We start from the raw sequence: 21,683 nt of genomic DNA, 5'->3' as shown, positions 1-21,683 counted from the left end.
CTCAACACCCAAACACAACACCTGTCTAGTTTGCCCCATCATTTGCCTAAAGTTAGCCGCAACTCTGCCAGACTCATCGTGCAGGTGGGGCGGATAGCAAACACAATGGAGCAGATGAGGGCAGACAATTCTCAAATGCAGGCAACCCATCAGCGCATCATGGATGAGCAACTGCGCCAACACCAAACCCTCATACAGATTATCCAGCATAATCAAGTCATAAATGACAATTTGTCGCGAACCATTGCCAACAATACAGCCGCTTATACCCAGCTAACGGCCAGTTTAAATATTTTGTGCCAAAATTTTAGTGCAATGGCACAACAACATGTGGCCACAAGCTCAAGCACAACAACCCCGACCCAAACACCAGTACAATCACCAGTTCGACGATCAAGTCGAAGCCGCACCCACGAACAACCACAAGCCTCTGCACCCAGCACCCAAAAAAAAAAAAGATAATCTGTACTGCACATCATATGCTGGCCAGTTGAAAGTAAAATATATGTGTTCTGAATATATTGTTCAGTAGTTGTCAATAAATGTGAAAAAAAAAATATGTGTATTGGTTAATTCGCAACACCCAAACCCAAAAAACAGTAATGTATAGTCCAAGATGAATATTGTGACAGGGCGAGAGTGTGCTGTGTCAGGGTGTAGGGTCCGTTTGACCAAATCATACCGTGGAAAAACACTTAGAACATTTAGTGTGACCATCTGTATAACATGGTCAACATCAAGTTTTTTGCAGTTACATTGGACAATATAAACTAAAAAGCATGGCCAGCCTACTCGGAACATATACAACCTGCAGACCCAGTTGTTTTTCCTGCCTTGGTTTTATTGTAGCATCAGGAAGCAGTGACAAGTATCCTACAGCAAACAATACAGCAGAACCACACACAGTAGCAGCCATTTCAGATTGAGAGTGTGTAGAAATGTGTTGGCTCCCCTTTTAAAAGTACCAAACGTCAGGTGTGAGTAATGAACAATTGCCAACACATGTAAAGGGATCAGGGAGTGCCACGTTGTAGCACTCTCCTGATCAGCTGTGTGCTCCTGTCCTCACTGACAGGCAGCACACGGCACTGTTACAATGTAGCGCATATGCGCTACATTGTAACCAATGCGGTGAACTTTCTGCTCAGCGGTGACGTCACTTTAGGTCCACCGCAGGGAAGAAAGTTCCCATCATTGGTTACAAGGTAGCGCATAGGCGCTACATTGTAACAGTGCTGTGTGCTGCCTGTCAGTGAGGACAGGAGCACACAGCTGATCAGGAGAGTGCTACAACGTGGCACTACCTGATTGGCTGAAGAAACCCACTTAGGCAGAAGTCAAAGTGGGTTTCTGGCATTCGGGGAAAGGTGACCCATGTGCAAACATGGTTCCCCTTTCAGTTCGTGGTCGGGACACCGTTTTTTAAATTTTTGGAAGTACGTTGATTAACCCGGGATTTGCAGAGGAGGCTGGACCCCTGGATCTGGTGAGGCTAATTTCTACAACAGGTACCCTTGGATTCTAATGGACAAGAGGACCGACCTGCGTGGGAACTTAAGGAAAGTCTGTATGTATGTGTGTATGTATGTAATAAAATTATACTTTCACGGTGTGTGTGTATTGTATTTTATTTGGTTTTTTTTTAGTAATAGTACTACAGGTACCAGCGGCCCAGTTTTTCCGCCGCATGCTGATACTTGTGGTTCTCCAAGTACCAGCATGCGGGGGAGGCTTGCTGGGACTTGTAGTACTGCTACTAAAAACAATATCTTTTATTTGACAACAAAGCCTATCAGCCCTCCCATCCGCAGCCCATTGGATGGGGGGGGACAGCCTCGGCCTTCACCCCTGGCCCTTGGGTGGCTGGGGGGGGGGGAACCCTTGATTGAAGGGGTCCCCACTCCCCCAGGGTACCCCGGCCAGGGGTGACTAGTTGGATTTTTGATGCCCCGGCCGCAGGGCACTATATAAAAGTGACCCCCGGCTGTGGCATTATCTGTCCAGCTAGTGGAGGCCGGTGCTGGTTTAAAAAATACGGGGGACCCCTACTCTTTTTGTCCCCCGTATTTTTGGGCCCAGGACCAGGCACGAGGTGGCCCCCCTTTCCGGGCAAACTATCGGGACTGGGAGGAGCCTGTGCGGGCATTGATTCCTGGCGAAGTGGTGTCTGCTACTCATGTCCGTGATTCGGACCGACCCACGCAGGATGGTAAGTTTTTAAAGTAATATTGTCGTTAAAATGTCTGCAAAATTAATAATGTTTTTTATTTAAAGTTTTAAGGTTTATATATTTTTTCCAAAAAAGATTGCAGGCCTATGCTCCCTTAAGGTGTGTTTGTGTTTTTTATGTATTTTTGGATCCTTGCATTATTTTTTATTATTTTTTTAAATAAACATGTGCAGTGTTTTTTTTTTTTTTTTTTTTTTAAACAAAATTTTTGGCGTTAATGCTGGAACATGTGTGTTTGTTTTTTAAAAACAAACTGCTTTTTTTTAAAAATAAAAAAAAATAGCTTGGCAATTTTTAAAACATTACACTATTTTTAAACTTTAAAGGACTGAATCTCTGCAATATGTGAGTCACAAATTGTTCTGCTTATAAATTTATTGTGTGCCACATGAAGTACATTTTGATATTCAACTCAAAATCAAAAATATAGAAGCTCTTAAGCTTAATTTTGTTGTGGCAACCAAACCAAATAGATGCTTACAGTACATTAATGGTTTTCACTGGGTCCTTTAAAAACAAACAGGGTAATAATGTTGGTGTCACTTTTTCCACAGTCACACAGACCAGCCGCCCAGACAGGCCTCAGACCAGTCATGATGATGCCGGTATTGCAGGTAAGTCTTCACTGTAGTCACATATTCTGAAAACACATAGAAGTACAAAATATTAATTTCAAATTTTGCACCTAGGTTCTGCTTCTGGAAGCCGACCTCGTGTAAGGCGGCCATCACAGGTCTCGGGCCACTTACCCAGGAGGCCAACTAAGAACCGGCGTCTTGGCTCTGATTCAGCACCTCCATCATCCCCACCCAGGCGAAGGATATCGGCAGTGTCACCCCAGCCACCACTGGCACTACTGGCGAGTTCGCAGAGTGATGAGCCCAGATCACCTCAGTTATCTGGTGAGTAAATTTTGTCAAAAAACACATAAGCAAGAATATACACAGTAGACTTTTGATGATGTTAGTTTGTTTGGAGTTTACATGTTTTACACAACAATCAATGTGATGTAACGTCTTCAATTGCTCAAGGTGCTTTACTTAAAAGAAATAAGGTCTTAGTGGATGGTCTAGACAACCTAGTTGTATGAAAATATATGAATTGAGTATACATTAAGCACACACACGTTATCATTTTTTCAAAATATTAATCCAATTGAATTTGAGAACAAAAACCAAAAGCCATTATAGTATTCACACATCGGCCCTGTCCAGTATGTATATGGCTTACTTGCTCTGCTCCTCTGGACTATAGAGGTAAGTAGTCTATATCGTGGTGAGGGGAGGGAATCTAACAGTGTAATGTTGTGGAGGGAAGTTAGTTAGGTGAGGAATATGCAAATTTGTCAATGTTTGCACCTGTGTTGGGTTTTTGTTTTTAAAAAGTTCAAAATTGGTAACGTAGACAAAAACAAGAGCTAATAATACCATAATGTAGTATTAGGAATGTATTAATGTGTTGCATTAGCCTTTGCCAAATTTAATCAAATACAACATTGCATGTTGCCTACCCCATACAGAGCACAACTTGATGTCCGCCGACGACCAGCAGGGACCAGAACAACAGCCATCATTCACACTGCAACTTACAGCTGTTGATCCAAGCATTCCAATCCAGTTGCAGAATATACCCCAACCATCCAGCAGTCCCCAACTGGCACAAGCTCCGCCCCCAAGCCAAATTCCTGATGATTTTTTTGCAAGTTGGACAAGCCAACAGGCCCAAAGCAAGGCAACCCTCACACAACATACACAACACCTTGCCAGTCTGCCCCATCATCTACCGCGTCTTAGTCGCAACTCGGGCAGACTAATAGTACAAGTAGGGAGAATGGCTACCTCAATGGAGCAAATTAGGGCGGAAAACAGGCACATGAATGGCAATTTATCACGCATTATAGATGAACAACAGCGACATCAGCAGGCACTCGTGCAGATAATACAACACAATCAAGTGGTGAATGAGGCCTTATCCAGGATAGTAGCCAGCCACACTGCTACAAACACTCAGCTGATTGCCAGTTTAAATAATCTGAGCAGCAATATTGCTATTATGGGTGCTCAGCAAGTTACCTCCAGCTCGGGGACCACAACCCCTGTTCAAACGCCAGTAACCTCCCCTGTACGGCGTTCTGCAAGAGCACGTGCCAGTGAGCCAGCACCCAGCACACACAAGAGAAAAAAAATAAAGGAAACTTTTTGTTCAAAAAAATAAAAGAATTTGAATCCAAAACACATTCCTGTGTCCGTCTCAAAAATGTATGAAGCTGGTCTGTATGTATGGAGTTATGTTTTTCAAGGGTAATGACTGTAAATGTTTTTTTAGCATCAACTAAGCACAATGGACACACCACTATAAACAACAAACAGTAAGTAACAAAACACACACTAGAAGTAGAGCAAAGTGTTTAGTGAAGGATAATTACAGCCTAATAAAACTAACCTGAAAAATAACGCAGGATCACTTGTTGCCGTACCTGCCTCCCTACAATTGTACTCACACTGTCACCAGATGTTTCTAACTCCTCTGCTTGCTGACTGATTTCTCCCTCACCATGTGCAAGATCTTGACTTAAACACAGATTATGGAGAAAACAGCAGCAGAACACAATCCGAGTCACCTTTGAGGGACTATACAACAAAAGGCCTGCAGATTTATCAAGACACCGAAAACGTGACTTCAGCACCCCAAAACATCTTTCTATCACATTCCGCGTAGCCTTATGTGCATGATTATAACTGTGTTCAGCAGGAGAATCAGGTTGGGACAATGGAGTAAGGAGCCAAGAGTAGCAGCCGTAACCACCATCACCTGAAAAACAAATATAGTCAACATTAGGACATATGTTAGATTATTCGAACACCTCCTCCAAAATCTAGCCTGTGGTTAAAAGACATACACACATAACATTTTCAACATACCCAACAGCCAGCCATCAGGCATTTGTCCATCCTCAAATTTATCGAAGAGCGATGACTGACTGAGGATGAAGGAGTCATGGCAGCCACCAGGGTAACCTGCAACAACACTCATAATTTTTAATTTTGCATCACAGACCACCTGGACATTAGTTGATTGATCCAGATGCCTATTAGTATAGATATACTGGCGGCCCTTAGGTGATCTCAGCTGAACGTGTGTGCAATCTATGGCCCCCAGCACATTGGGCATGCCTGCAAGCTCATAGAAAGCTACCCTGACAGCACTCCACTCCGACTCCTCAGTAGGGAAGCAGATTGAGGCTTTAATGTGTGGCTCCAACACATCCAAAACCTGAGTGGACATTAAAGAAGCTAAGGTGAGTGTCATGTTAGGTATTCTCTACAATACTGTGGTGTTTCAACTTCCAGAAGCAACACTTAGCCATAACCGCATAGGTTTTTTTAGACTCACCTGCCACAAATATCTTGAAAAGGTGGGCTGTGAGATCCCAATGACGTTGCCTGCCACAGCCTGGAAGCTCCCAGTAGCCATAAAGTGTAACACAGCCAGGAGTTTGTGTAGGCCTGAGACAGAGCGAGAGCGTGCTGTCTCAGGGTCTATGCCCAGTTTGACAAGGTCATACAGGTGGAAAATGTTGTTTCTATTTAGGCGGAACATCTGTATGACCCTATCATCGGACAATGCATTTAAGTTTAAACGCCCTCTAAATAAACGAGGCTGGCGCAGCCTCCGCGGAACCTGGACAACCTGTTGGCCATGTTCACTTACCTGGTCCTGATTCCTGGAAGCCTCATGGAGCAGTCTAACGTATCCCACAGCCAACAAAAAACCATTGCCACACACTACAGCCGCCATTTCAGAGTGAGAGTAGTTCATAATGTGGCTGAAACACTTTTATAGGCCCAAAAAATCAGGTGGGAGTAATGGATAATTAAGTTCACATGTAAACGCGGTTTTCAAAGGCTGGCGCGTTTTTTTTTAGCCAAAAAATGCGACTCGTAATTTTTTGCGCCCGCAATAGCATTTTCACGGCAGCAAATACAATTACGAATGGTTAGTAAATGACCGAGATTCGTATCTAAACAGGCGTAATTTGACCGATGGTGTATTCATTCGTAATTTTTTACATGAACTTGCAAAAAAATACGAATGCCCTCATCACTGCCGTGATTAGTGTTTAGTAAATGACCGAGATTGACCGAGATGACACTTTGATGAAAAAACTCCATCTCGGTCAAAATCGGGAGCTTAGTAAATGTACCCCTGTGTCTGCATGTAATAAGAGCATATAGAACATGGGTGACACAGAGGGACTGTGATACATGGTGCCCTGTGCCATCTATGGACATTTAATGTGTGTTGATGTCTCTCTCAGAATGTACTACACACAGAGTTGGCACATACACTCACTGCAGATTTTGGCTTCCCCTAAGTGTGGATGATGGATTGCCTCACTGTTCTGGCCCAGTTTCAGGTTGTATGGATAATTAACGCATTAGCTAACAGAGGTCTAATCAGAAAGGAATGTAGTATGAGGTCACCTGAGATAGAGGGTCAGGTAGTGCCTTATTCTCCAATAACATTATTAACCCTTTTGCAACATGAGGTCCGCTCCAGGTAGCCCTAATGGCGTTGCAGCGCTGACGGTCAGACACTGCAAAATCCGCACATCAGCACTCTACAGCAGAGGACTAGAGGGGGCTGGGGAGTGAAGGCAGACAGGACTGGACGAGGTAAGTCAATGGTGCAGTGGCGGATCTAGACTTTATGTTTGGGTGGGGGGCAGTTTTAGAATGAATGCCGACTCCTCCCTTCTCTACTCATTGCTCCTCCCACTTACAGTCCTACCCCTCTCATTTTCATTTACATAGTGCCCCCCAAACACATTATATGTCACACAGTGTCCCACAAACACATTATACGCCACACAGTGTCCCCCAAACACATTACATGCCACACAGTGTCCCACAAACACATTATACGCCACAGTGTTCCCCAAACACATTATATGCCACACAGTGTCCCACAAACACATTATACGCCACACAGTGTCCCCCAAACACATTATATGCCACACAGTGTCCCCCAAACACATTATACGTCACACAGTGTCCCCCAAACACATTATATGCCACACAGTGTCCCACAAACACATTATACGCCAGTGTTCCCCAAACACATTATATGCCACACAGTGTCCCCCAAACACATTATACGTCACACAGTGTCCCCCAAACACATCATATGCCATACAGTGTCCCCCAAACACATTATATGTCACACAGTGTCCCCCCAAACACATTATATGCCACACAGTGTCCCCCAAACACATTATATGCCACACAGTGTCCCACAAACACATTATACGCCACAGTGTTCCCCAAACACATTATATGCCACACAGTGTCCCACAAACACATTATACGCCACACAGTGTCCCCCAAACACATTATATGCCACACAGTGTCCCACAAACACATTATACGTCACACAGTGTCCCCCAAACACATTATATGCCACACAGTGTCCCACAAACACATTATACGCCACAGTGTTCTCCAAACACATTATATGCCACACAGTGTCCCACAAACACATTATACGCCACAGTGTTCCCCAAACACATTATATGCCACACAGTGTCCCCCAAACACATTATACGTCACACAGTGTCCCCCAAACACATTATATGCCATACAGTGTCCCCCAAACACATTATATGTCACACAGTGTCCCCCCAAACATATTATATGCCACCCAGTATCCCCCAAACACATTATATGACGCACAGTGTCCCGCAAACACATTATATGCCACACAGTGTCCCACAATATATGCCAGTGTCCCCAAACACATTATATGCCACACTTTGCCCCAAACACATTATATGCCACAGTGTCCTCTAAACACATTATATGCCACACAGTGTCCCCCAAACACATTATATGCCACACAGTATCCCCCAAACACATCACAGTGTCCCCCAAACACATTATATGCCACACTGTGTCCCCGAAACACTCCGAGTTGATCGCTAGCTAAAAATGTTCGCTGCGTAGCGATGATGCAAAAAAAGGCACTCCTGCACAAGCGTATGCGGCGCAGTGCGCACACGCGACGTACTTTCACAACGGGCAAAGGATTTTTACACAAGGTTTAGTGAAGCTTTTCAGTCGCAATGGCAGCCGCAGAGTGATTGACAGAAAAGGGGCGTTTCTGGGTGTCAACTGACCGTTTTCAGGGAGGGCTCGGAAAAACGCAGGCGTGCCTGGAAAAATACAGGCGTGGCTGGGCAAACGCAGGACGTGTTTGTGACGTCAAATCTGGAACTGAACAGTCTGAAACTGCACTATTTTTTTCGTAGTCGCTCTGCGATCCTTTCGTTCGCACTTCTGCTAAGCTAAAATACACTCCCAGAGGGCAGCGGCTTAGCGTTTGAACGACTGCTAAAAACTGCTAGCGAGCGATCAACTCAGAATGACCCCCTTTGCCCCCAAACACATTATATGCCACACCGTGGTGGTCATTCCGAGTTGTTTGCTCGTTGACGATTTTCGCTATATTGCGATTAGTCGCTTACTGTGCATGCGCTTAGTTATTTTACACAAAAGTTAGGTATTTTACTCACGGCATAACAAGGTTTTTGCATCGTTCTGGTGATTGTACTGTGATTGACAGGAAGTGGGTGTTTCTGGGCAGAAACTGGCTGTTTTCTGGGCGTGTGCGAAAAAATGCTGGCGTTTCTGGGAAAAACGCTGGAGTGTCTGAAGAAACGGGGGAGTGTCTGGGCGAACGCTGGGTGTGTTTGTGACGTCAAACCAGGAACGAAACTGACTGAACTGATCGCAATGGCTGAGTAAGTCTCGAGCTACTCAGAAACTGCTAAGAAATTTCTATTCGCAATTCTGCAAATCTTTCGTTCGCAATTCTGCTATGCTAAGATACACTCCCAGAGGGCGGCGGCTTAGCGTGTGAAATGCTGCTAAAAGCAGCTAGCGAGCGAACAACTCGGAATGAGGGCCAGTGTCCCCAAAAAACATTATATGTCACACACAAACACATTTATGCCACACAGTATAGCCCAAACACATTATATGCCACACTTTGCCCCCAAACACATTATATGCCAGACAGTGTCCCCCAAACACATTATATGCCACACAGTGTCCCCCAAACACATTATATGCCACCCAGTATCCCCCAAACACATTATATGCCACACTTTGCCCCCAAACACATTATATACCAGACAGTATCCCCCAAACACATTATATGCCACACAGTGTCCCCCAAATACATTATATGCCACCCAGTGTCCCCCAAACACATTATATGCCACCCAGTATCCCCCAAACACATTATATGCCACACTTTGCCCCCAAACACATTATATACCAGACATTATCCCCCAAACACATTATATGCCACCCAGTGTCCCCCAAATACATTATATGCCACCCAGTGTCCCCCAAACACATTATATGCCACCCAGTATCCCCCAAACACATTATATGCCACACTTTGCCCCCAAACACATTATATGCCGGACAGTGTACCCCAAACACATTATATGCCACACAGTGTCCCCCAAATACATTATATGCCACACAGTATCCCCCAAACACATTATATGCCACACTTTGCCCCCAAACACATTATATACCAGACAGTATCCCCCAAACACATTATATGCCACACAGTGTCCCCCAAATACATTATATGCCACCCAGTGTCCCCCAAACACATTATATGCCACCCAGTATCCCCCAAACACATTATATGCCACACTTTGCCCCCAAACACATTATATACCAGACAGTATCCCCCAAACACATTATATGCCACCCAGTGTCCCCCAAATACATTATATGCCACCCAGTGTCCCCCAAACACATTATATGCCACCCAGTATCCCCCAAACACATTATATGCCACACTTTGCCCCCAAACACATTATATGCCAGACAGTGTCCCCCAAACACATTATATGCCACCCAGTGTCCCCCAAACACATTATATGCCACCCAGTATCCCCCAAACACATTATATGCCACACTTTGCCCCCAAACACATTATATACCAGACAGTATCCCGCAAAAACATTATATGCCACACAGCTTCACCCAAACACATTTTCTCTTACGTCCTAGAGGATGCTGGGGACTCCGTAAGGACCATGGTGATAGACGGGCAGGAGACATGGGCACTAAGAAAGAACTTTAGGTATGGGTGTGTACTGGCTCCTCCCTCTATGCCCCTCCTCCATACCTCAGTTTATTACTATGCCCAGAGGAGACTGGGTGCATTACAGTGAGCTCTCCTGAGTTTTCCTGAAAAGAAAGTATTTTGTTAGGTTTTTTATTTTCAGGAAGCCTGTTGGCAATAGACTCCCTGCAGCGAGGGACTGAGGAGAGAGAAACAGACTTACTTTAATTAATGTCAGGCTCTGTTTCTTAGGCTACTGGACACCATTAGCTCCAGAGGGAACGGAACGCAGGTCTCACCCCGCAGTTCGTCTCAGAGCCGCGCCGCCGTCCTCCTCGCAGAGCCGGAAGATAGAAACCGGGTGAATATGTGAAGAAAGAAGACTTCAGAGGCGGCAGAAGACTTCAGATCTTCACTGAGGTAACGCACAGCGGTAATGCTGTGCGCCATTGCTACCACACAGCACACACACACGGCAGTCACTGTAAGGGTGCAGGGCGCAGGGGGGGGGGGCACCCTGGGCAGCAATAAGGACCTCCAAATCTGGCAATAAGCATATATACAGGCTGGGCACTGTATATAAAAGAGATCCCCCGCCAGTTTTTGAATTTTTCAGCAGGACCGAAGCCCGCCGCTGAGGGGGCGGAGCTTGTTCCTCAGCACCCACCAGCGCCATTTTCTCCACAGCACACCGCTGAGAGGAAGCTCCCCGGACTCTCCCCTGCTTACCACGTGAAACAGTGTTTTAAAGAAGGGGGGGGGGGCACATAATTTGGCGCAAATAGATAATTACAGCGCTACCTGGGTAAACATATAGTGTGTTTTTTCTTGGGTCATTAGCGCTGGGTGTGTGCTGGCATACTCTCTCTCTGTCTCTCCAAAGGGCCTTGTGGGGGAACTGTCTTCAGATAAGAGGTTTCCCTGAGTGTGTGGTGTGTCGGTACGCGTGTGTCGGCATGTCTGAGGTAGATGGCTTTCCTAGCGAGGAGGTGGAGCAAATGAATGTGGTGTCTCCGTCTGCAACACCGACACCTGACTGGGTGGATATGTAGAATGTTTTAAATGCTAATGTGAATTTATTGCACAAAAGGTTGGACAAAGCTGAGTCCAGGAATTATGCAGAGAGTCAGGCCCTGCCTGCCCCTATGTCGCAGGGACCCTCGGGGTCTCAAAAGCGTCCACTATCCCAAATAGTAGACACTAATACCGACACGGATTCTGACTCCAGTGTCGACTACGATGATGCAAAGTTACAGCCAAAATTTGCTAAAAGTATTCAATATATGATTATTGCAATAAAGGATGTTTTGCATATCACAGAGGAATCCCCTGTCCCTGACACGAGGGTACACATGTATAAGGAAAAGAAACCTGAGGTAACCTTTACCCCTTCTCAGTGGCGCACGCAGGGGGGTTTCCGAGTACCTGGAAAGCCCCCCCCCCCCCCAATAACCCTAAAAAATATTTTGAGACTGCGGACGCGGAGCTGCAGCAACAGCAGAGGCTCTCTGGCCGGATTATAGGCGGTGAGGACGGGCGGTTGTCCAGGAGCCCCCACACTGCCGCAAACACTGTCCCAACCCATCCAGCTCTGCACCCTCCATGGCCGGCTCCCAGAAGCATCACATCATTGAGCAACTCGGCACACAGCATCTCCCCTCCCATGAACCATACATGTGACCCGGAAGCAGAGCCAGCAAACATCACTGCGCAGAGCACAGGAGAACTGCTGGAGGCATGATTGCTGCTGGGCATTAGGAGCACACTCTGCTGCCATCATCACTGTAAGTGTGTAAAGGAGTGGGTGGAAAAGCATGAGGGCAGTAAGCAGAAGGGACCCACCCATACTGATGGGCCTTCAAAGTAACACGGCCACCGCGAGGGGGCGTGGCCAATTCCAGGAGGTGTGCATGCCCACTCTAAAAAAATAGTACTCTGCTGCTATCTTGTCCCACCAGTTCAGCAGCTTTCCTGTGTGCTGCCTGTCTCTCCCTGCACTCACTGCAATGTGCTGTCTCTCCTTCTGTTTTCTATCTCTACCTGAGTCTCTGTATCTGGCTCCTGTCTCACACCTGCATACCCTCCAACATGACCCCGCCCCACTAGGTACAAAATGCTCTGTTTCTGGACTTTCCTCTTAATTTATTATTGCCCTCACCTGTGAAGAAACAGCTTTCTTATCATTTTACTAGTTCAACACAGGTGATGGAAATCATAAATTAAGAGGGAAGTCCAGAAACAGAGCATTTTGTACCTAGTAGGGTGGGTCATGTTGGAGGGTCTGCACCTGTGTCTCCGCCATCCCTCCTATCTCTCTTTCTCTCTCTCTCCATCCCCCCTCCTCCTCCAGTATCTCTCATGAGTCTGCCTTCTGTAAGAGTGGATTCCTAGCTGCCTCCTATCACTTGCAGATCCCCAGCCAGGGTTGCCTACCCTCCCACATTCAGCGGGAGGCTCCCGTTTTTAACATGAGCCTCCTGCTGCCCCGCAATAGCTCCTGGTCCTCCCGGGTTTTCATTCTACGCGCTGAAAGTGCATACTGCGCATGCGTGAGTGGAAGATCATGCACCGCCCGTGCAGGCCTCGCCTCCCGTCATTCTGGACTTACACATATGCAGTCCGCATTCTCCTGACGGACGTCGGTCGCGTTATGGATTGCCGTGGCCAGGAAGCTCCTCCCTGTATACTGTACACTGAGAGCAGGCGGGCTGCCTGGAGCTGACACCAGCTGCAGCTGGTCATTGGGTGAGAGAGCTGAGGCAGGGTTGCCTCAGGTGGATCGGACACAGCAGCGATGGAGCCCAGCCGTGACCGGGGGAGGAACAGAGAAGCCTTCACAGGAAAAAAGGTTAGAGGTGTAGGTGTCTGTTGGTCCGGGGGTTGGTATTCATGTGACTGCCGGTCAGCTGACCGACAGTCACATGACCTCCTCCACCAGCCCGACGGGTCACTGTCCCGATGGTCGGCATGCCGACCAACAGGAACTATTTCCACTCGTGGGTGTCCATGACACCCATAGAGTGGGAATAGAACCCGTGGCGACTGCAGGTCGCCACCGAGCCCGCAAGGGGCTTGTTGCACTCGCCCCTCCCCGCCGGGATCCCGGCGTCGGTATGCTGCCGGGATCCCGGCGTCGGTAAGCTGACCGGCGGTCAGGAGACCGCCGGTCAGCCGTACTACACCCGGTCCGGGTGTGCACAGGAAGCTGAGGAGTGGAGGCATGGGTAACTAAGTGCAGGACTCGGGCTGGGGAGTCAGGACCGAGCAGAGCTGTGGATCTCCCTCTTCCTCTCCTCTTACTTCACGCTGCTGCTGTCTCTCACTTCAAACTCCTGCAACTCCGAGTCCTCTGTGTTTTCATTTGCCCACTTGAAGCCACACCTCCTCTCACTGCACAGCTGTCAGTCTGCAATGTGAGGCTGGAGCTCACTGAATAACACTTGTAAGTTGTAAGGCTGGCCTGGCTTGAGGAGGGGAGCTCATGGCATGTTCTGTGGTGCCCCCTCTCTGAGAGGTGCTTTCCCTTCTATTGCTACTACTTTCTGCTGGCAGTTTCTTTACTTTTTTCTTAGTTCTAAAAAAAAAGATTGTAGGCAGAATCCCCATATGCACAGCAGCACAGGTCATCTGGAAACTGCCCTGGTTATTGGTCTGTGCAGCAGCTGTCTCCATTCCTGAGTGTTCCTCTCTGTGAGCCTGTGTCCCCACCCCATGACAGCTGCACACAGAGTCACAGGTAGTGCTCGAAGTGGGCTCGTATACACCGATATGGCATACCGACACTTCGAGCACTGACCGCTGAAGACCCCTGCCGCCGCTATCCTTTCAAATTTAGCGCTATTCAAATCGGCAGCCATTAGGGAGCGTCCGCTCCTGATTGGCTGCCGGTCCGCATCAGATGAGGACCGCTATCCTTTCAAATTTAGCGCTATTCAAATCGGCAGCCATTAGGGAGCGTCCGCTCCTGATTGGCTGCCGGTCCGCATCAGATGTGGAATTATAGGCGGACTGGACGCAGGGGGAGGCACCAGAGTCGCACCGAAGGCCATCGCCACCAACCACAGCCTACTGCTCTGTACCACCACCACCGATGACGACCACAGCCTCCTCCTCACCGCCGCTGCCGCTGACCACAGCGTCCTCAGTACCGCAGCCGCCCATCACAGCCTCCTCCTCCTCCTCCGCACCACTGCTCATTAGGTGATCTTAACCTGCTGCCTTTCTCTCCCTACTGTATGTCCTTCCCATCCCTCTCTGTCACTGTCCCTGCTGTCACTTTCCCTCTCATTCTGTCACTCTCACTGTTCCTGCTGTCAATTTACGTGTCCCTCTGTCACTCTCCCTGTCCCTCTGTCATCTCTCTGTCCCTATGTCCCTGCTGTCACTCTCTCTGTCACTGTATTTTGGCTCATACTGTGTGGCGTAATGTGAATTTTGGCTCATTCCGTATGGTGTAATGTGAATTTTTGCTCATTTTGTGTGACGTAGTGTGAATTTTGGCTCATACTGTGTGGCGTAATGTGAATTTTGGCTCATTCCGTGTGGTGTAATGTGAATTTTGGCTCATTCTGTGTGGCATAATGTGAATTATGGCTCATTCCGTGTGATGTAATTTGAATTTTGGCTCATACTGTGTGGCGTAACGTGACAGGGGCACCAGTACTAGATAGTATAAGGGGTCCTACTATTATGGGTATACTGCGTGGTACAGTACACTTAAAGACATGCCCCCTTTTGAGAGGCCACACCTCCTTTTCCAAAGCAGCCTTCACTTTTCCACACCCAGACATAAAATTTCCACTGGTCACAGGAGAATAGGCAGCATGAGAGGCAGAAGAATTATCTTTGAAACGTTTAGTGCTACAGGAAGAAAGGTAAATGTGCGGCTCTGGACCTCTTGGTATGAAATACATTGTTAAAATAAAATGAATGCTACATTTGTATACAGTGTGGGGTTATAAACAAAAAGGATTGCACTGGGAAGGTCCACCTCCAGTCCAAATCAGGCCCAGAGTGTTCCAGAGCTCAACCACAACCATTTGTCTGATGTCTGAATCTCATGTCTGGAGATACACTCACACACAAACCCCCTCAGGCAGCATGCTGCACTTTGGGGTTCATTCCGACCTGCAATGCGCACACGCTTCGTTGCCGTCGCCGGGCAGCTGTCAGAACAAAGAAGAAAGTCATTGCTAGCGCGATCGCAAGAAGATTGACAGGGAGGAGGCGTTCCGGGGCGTCTACTCACCATTTACCGGGCGTGGTGAGGCGAACCTAGGCGGATCCAGGCGTTTGGAGGGCGGATGTCTGACATCAATCCCGGGACCTTCGTCGCAGGATCCGTCGCACAAGGTAAGTAGGTCTGACCCTGGTCTTGTTTTGCAGGAAACTTTTAGCATAGCAGGGCTGCACAAGCGATCACAGCCCTGCTATGCTAAAATACACTCCCCCCATAGGCAGCGTCTAGTTGATCGCATGAGCAGCAAAAACTTGCAGCGTGCAATCAACTCGGAATGACCCCCATTAGTACTTAAGACTTCACCTGCCACTGCAGCAAACACCCCTTAGTGGCACTAGATACACCCATAGGTGGAGCTAGATACGCCCTTTGGGCGGAGCATAACACACCCTCTCATCGGTGCGGTGCATTCTACTACCAGCTAAAATCTCCCTCAAACTAGTTTTAAAAATTAGGCAAGTAGGCCCCCAGCTCTCCACACACCTCTCCAGATGCTCCCGGAAAGTGCTGGCTGATTGTCCCAGTGATGCCTGTGAGACAATGCTCCCTCTTATGCTAAACTGATAGTTGCCTCTCTTTTGTGCTGGCCCGCAGGTTATCTACCAGTGGCGTGCGGTGAGCTCAGTGGCTGGTGAGGCACTGCAGCCATAATGTCTGCTGTGTCCCGCCGATGCCTGCCACCGCACCCAAGCCAATGCCTGCTACCACCGCTGTCCCTGGGTCAGTGGGAGACAAAGAAAGGCAGTGGGCGATTCCAGGGAGAAGCAGTGGGTGATGCTAGGGAGAGGGTGTTGCCAGTGAGAGGGTGATAGCAGTGGGTGACGCAAGGGAAAAGATGACAGCAGTTTGCAACAGGGAGAGGGTGACAGCAGTGGGTGATGCCAGGGAGAGGATGATGCCAGGGAGCTGGTGACAGCAAGAGGGTCACAGGGAGAGGGTGACAGCAGTCTGTGACAGCTATGGGTCACAGGGAGATGATGACAGGAAGAGGTTGATGCCAGGGAGTTGGTGACAGGAAGAGGGGAGAGGGTGACTGCAGTTGGCGCCAGCTGTGGGTAACGGAGAGAGGGTAACGCCAGGTAGAGGGTGACAGCAGTCAGTGCCAGCTGTGGGCAACAAGGAGAGGGTGGCAAGGAGAGGTTGACGCCAGGCAGAGGGTGACAGTGAGAGGGTAGAGCAGTCTGTGCCAGCTGTGGGTAATGGAGAGAGGGTGACGACAGGGAGAGCATGAAAGGGAGAGGGTGACAGCAGTCCATGCCAGCTGTGGGTAACGGGAAGAGGATGACGCCAGGGATAGGGTGGCAGGGAGAGTGTGACGGCAGTCGGGGCCAGCTGTGGCTGACGGGGAGAGGGTGACAGCAGTCAGTGCCAGCTGTGGGTGATGTCGAGGGGGCAACGCCAGGGAGAGGGTGACAGTGAGAGGATACCAGCAGTCTGTGCCAGCTGTGGGTGACAGGAAGAGGGTGACGCCAGGGAGAGCACATTACTGTCCCACTCTACCAGCAATATAGAATACAACGGAAGGAGTACAGCCCTGAGCCTTGGGTCCCTGATAAAGCATGGGTGAGCTCAGCCCATTACAAACTAAAGTACCTGCCACTCTTCCCTCACCGCATCCTCCGCTGCACATAGGCGTGCGCAGCACATTTTATTAGGGGGTACACCGTTGTAGAGGCGTGTCTAGTACCACCTACCTACTGGGCATGTCTAGCAACACCTATCGGACATGTCTAGCACCGCCTATTGCCATTCTTTTCTATTCGATATGCACCTTACCTATATGGTGACTTCTCATAACGGGGAACCTCTGAAGAAATGTATCCTCCCTGGGCAGACGGCGTCTTCAGTCGGTAATCACTATTCATGTAGGAGATCACATGATCCGGAAGATGCCTGTTTGTGTAGGAATATAAGCAATGTAATCAACAGAGATTCACCCAGACTCGTGTCACCTCCTACCCGCTGCATCTCTCAGCCACACCATTACCCCTTCCCTGCATCTCTCAGCCACAACATCATCTCCGCCCTGCATCGTCTCTCAGCCACACCATCATCTCCTCCCTGCGTCGTCTCTCAGCCACGCCATCATCTCCTCCCTGCGTCGTCTCTCAGCCACGCCATCATCTCCTCCCTGCGTCGTCTCTCAGCCACACCATCATCTCCTCCCTGCGTCGTCTCTCAGCCACACAATCATCTCCTCCCTGCGTCGTCTCTCAGCCACGCCATCATCTCCTCCCTGCGTCGTCTCTCAGCCACACCATCATCTCCCATCTGAATCTCTCGCAATACCCCTCACTTTGTCTCTCATTCTCCCCACTTCACTCTGTGCCTCTGAGCCTCCCACCCTTCTGTCTATGCCTCTCAGTCACCCGCCCTTCACTGTCTCTCAGCCTCATCAGTGGTGGGTCCAGCAGGAGAACACGGGCAGGTGAGCGGCCGTTCGAGTGGTGTGACGTCATCGGGTCACATCACACAGTACGTTGAGGCGGAGGAGTAGTGTGGAGCAGCGGGCTGGATGGAAGTAGTGGTGCATAGCAGGGAGGGTAGGATGGGAGTAGTGGTGCATAGCAAGGGGGTAGGATGGGAGTAGTGGTGCATAGCAGGGAGGGTAGGATGGGAGTAGTGGTGCATAGCAGGGAGGGTAGGATGGGAGTAGTGGTGCATAGCAGGGAGGGTAGGATGGGAGTAGTGGTGCATAGCAGGGAGGGTAGGATGGGAGTAGTGGTGCATAGCAGGGGGTAGGATGGGAGTAGTGGTGCATAGCAGGGGGTAGGATGGGAGTAGTGGCGCGGAGCAGGTAGGGCAGGATGAGAGTAGTGGTGCATAGCAGGGGGTTGGATGGGAGTAGTGGTGTATAGTAGAGGGGTAGGATGGGAGTAGTGGTGCATAGCAAGGGGGTAGGATGAGAGTAGTGGTGCATAGCAGGGGGGTAGGATGGGAGTAGTGGTGCGGAGCAGGGAGGGCAGGATGAGAGTAGTGGTGCATAGCAGGGGGTAGTATGGGAGTAGTGGTGCGGAGCAGGGAGGGCAGGATGAGAGTAGTGGTGCATAGCAGGGGGGTAGGATGGGAGTAGTGGTGCGGAGCAGGGAGGGCAGGATGAGAGTAGTGGTGCATAGCAGGGGGGTAGGATGGGAGTAGTAGTGCGGAGCAGGGAGGGCAGGATGAGAGTAGTGGTGCATAGCAGGGGGTTGGATGGGAGTAGTGGTGTATAGTAGAGGGGTAGGATGGGAGTAGCGGTGCATAGCAAGGGGGCAGGATGAGAGTAGTGGTGTGGAGCAGGGAGGGCAGGATGAGAGTAGTGGTGCATAGCAGGGGGGCAGGATGAGAGTAGTGGTGCGGAGCAGGGAGGGCAGGATGAGAGTAGTGGTGCATAGCAGGGGGGCAGGATGAGAGTAGTGGTGCGGAGCAGGGAGGGCAGGATGAGAGTAGTGGTGCAATTGCAGGGGGTAGGATGAGAGTAGTGGTGTGGAGCAGGGAGGGCAGGATGAGAGTAGTGGTGCATAGCAGGGGGGTAGGATGGGAGTAGTGGTGTGGAGCAGGGGGGGCAGGATGAGAGTAGTGGTGCATAGCAGGGGGGTAGGATGGGAGTAGTGGTGTGGAGCAGGGGGGGCAGGATGAGAGTAGTGGTGCATAGCAGGGGGGTAGGATGGGAGTAGTGGTGTGGAGCAGGGGGGGCAGGAAGGGAGTAATGGTGCTGAGCTGGGGGGGGGCAGGATGGAAGCACTGCTGGGAAGGAGCAGGCAGTTAAACATCAATGTCCCATCACCTGTAGCTCCCGGTCCTGGCCGCGATCTCTCGCTTCTATTTGCCGTTTTTCATAGTTCATGTACATGTGCCTATTAGCTCCCCGCCCTCCCATCCCCCGGTAATGCATGCAGTCCGGCCAGAGGCGCCGCCACTGCGATACCCCTTCCACTCTGCTACCAATCCCCCGCACGGCGCCCCCCCCCCGCACGGCGCACGGACTCCTCGTCTGCCTGGTGTGAGGCTCCTCTGCTCTGGCTGCCTCGCACCAGGCAGACGAGCAGTCAGGACGCCGTGCGGGGGGGTTAGCCGAATGAAAAGGGTATCGTAGTGGCGGCTCTTGTCTCTCTGCCTCTGGCCGGACTGCATTACCTGGGGCTGGGAGGGCGGGGAGATAACAGGCGGCCGCACTTGTAGGTGTAGAAGTATACTAAAATACACGAGACGTCCGTCCATCCGTCCCCCTCCATCCCGGCGACTGTCCAATGACATCACTGTTAGTGACAGGGGCGTGCTTTCATTTAGGCAGAAAGCACGCCTCCTGTCACAGAGGCACTTATAGTAAGTGCCGCTTTTGATGATTCTTTTAATGGGCTTTCACTGCCCAAAGCTTAGCCCCGCCCCCAGCCTCCAGCCATTTATCTTTGCTAGCGGGAGGCACTGGCAGCAGTGCCTCTGAATCACATTATAGACAGTTTTTTCATAAATCTAAAAGATTAGAATAATGTAAAGACTAAAGCAGATAGTTATGACACAGAATATGTGTCATAAGTATCTTCTTTACATTAGCTTACTCCAGTGGTTCCCAAACTTTTTTAAATCACGGCACCCTAGAGTATCATAATTTTTTTCATGGCACCCCTAAGCCAATACTTTTTTATTGAAAAATTTATAAAGAAATATTAAATTAAGTAAATTGTCTTTATAGGTCATCCTTAGGGTAACTTATGTTGTGAGGGACAAGATTTGCTTCTGATTGTCAATATATTTTATGATTGGCAGCCATTGACACTGGTTTTGCTTTTTACATTGACCATGCAGAATTTAAATTGGTTCTGGACCACCAACCCGAGGCACCCCTGCAAGTGTCCCGAGGCACCCCAGGGTGCCACGGCACACAGTTTGGGAACCACTGGCTTACTCATCAAGGACAGGGGAGGCACTGCCTCCCCTGCCTCCCCTGACTGCACGTCCCTGTTATCTACTGCCTTAGTGCTAGTCATGCTAATGTGTTTGTTTATAGGTACGTATTTTGGGCTTTTTTTCATTCACTTTCTTCCCGTTATTCCCTGTGTTCTTCCTGTCTCCTCCTGTGTCCTTCACATCTCCTCCTGTTTGTCTCATTCCTCACAGCTCTCCCTGTTCGCATGAGCAAACATTCCACATGGGGTCCGAGGTGCAGCCACAACTTTTTTTTTTTATGTGACAGGTAAAGAAGCTGTTGTGGAGGTGCCTCCTATCTCCTGTCTTCCTCCTATCACCCCCTTGTCTTTCCCTTCTGTTCCCCTAATTTCCCCGTCTCCCTATCTTCCCTGTTCTTCCCCTAAGTCCCCTAATGCCTACCCCTTTTCTTCCTCCTGGCTCCTTCTGTTCTCCCCCCTGACTTCCTCCCATCACTCTCGGTTCTTCTCCCGGTCTCCTTCCCCTTATTTTCCTCCTGTTTCCTATATTGTATTATTGCTTAAAATGCCTTAAATAAGTCAATATCTATTTTTTTAATGATACACACTGCTTCGTGTGGTTCTGATTTTCTAATATATATCTTAGGGATTTTATATCCTCTAGATAAAATACTAATATATTTTATTCAGCACCATCTAAACCGCTTTTTTTTCTGTTACATAATAGTATATGAGAGGTTGGCAATTCCCTCCATGTTTGTATTTGTCAGCTTTGTGATTAATATCTTTCTAATGGTTTTATTATTAAGTTTATGTTTCTATTTAGCATCTGACAGCAGCGTCGTAAACATGATGTAATACGCTGCAATGGTCAAATTTATTGGTGGGGCCCCCCTCAATTTAGTTGTCCCAGGGCCCCCACAAGCCTCAATCCGGCCCTGGCAGAGAGCTATGCTTACAGAATGTCCCAGGTGCTGTGGGAGCTGTTGGCTGCGTATGCTCAGCCACTGCAGCTCTCTCCGTCCTCACACTGCCGCAGCCGCCCCTCTGCTCCAGGCCCTGGTGTAGTGCATACAGTAAAACGCTGTATATGTAAGTTTGTAAATGTTTGTAAAGTTTGTAAATGATTACTAGTGTGATACCCTGGATTTGAGACCCGTGACTGTGATAAAAATAGAGGTATCACGGTGGAAAAGCGGCC

General features: G+C 49.0%; 1 long non-coding RNA gene across 1 annotated transcript; it reads right to left on the bottom strand.

Annotated features, from left to right (window-relative positions):
• Positions 1-2,584: 2,584 nt before the first annotated feature.
• On the bottom strand, positions 2,585-19,469 carry LOC135050561 (uncharacterized). Its single transcript, XR_010241663.1, has 4 exons — positions 19,384-19,469; positions 17,394-17,510; positions 2,980-3,129; positions 2,585-2,870 (listed from the first exon to the last, which is right to left on the bottom strand). It is a non-coding gene; the product is annotated as an uncharacterized LOC135050561 (long non-coding RNA).
• Positions 19,470-21,683: the final 2,214 nt, after the last annotated feature.

Source organism: Pseudophryne corroboree, chromosome 2, assembly GCF_028390025.1.
Source record: "Pseudophryne corroboree isolate aPseCor3 chromosome 2, aPseCor3.hap2, whole genome shotgun sequence".
Classification (NCBI taxonomy): Eukaryota; Metazoa; Chordata; class Amphibia; order Anura; family Myobatrachidae; genus Pseudophryne; species Pseudophryne corroboree.
This window is presented reverse-complemented; position numbering and strand designations above follow the sequence as displayed.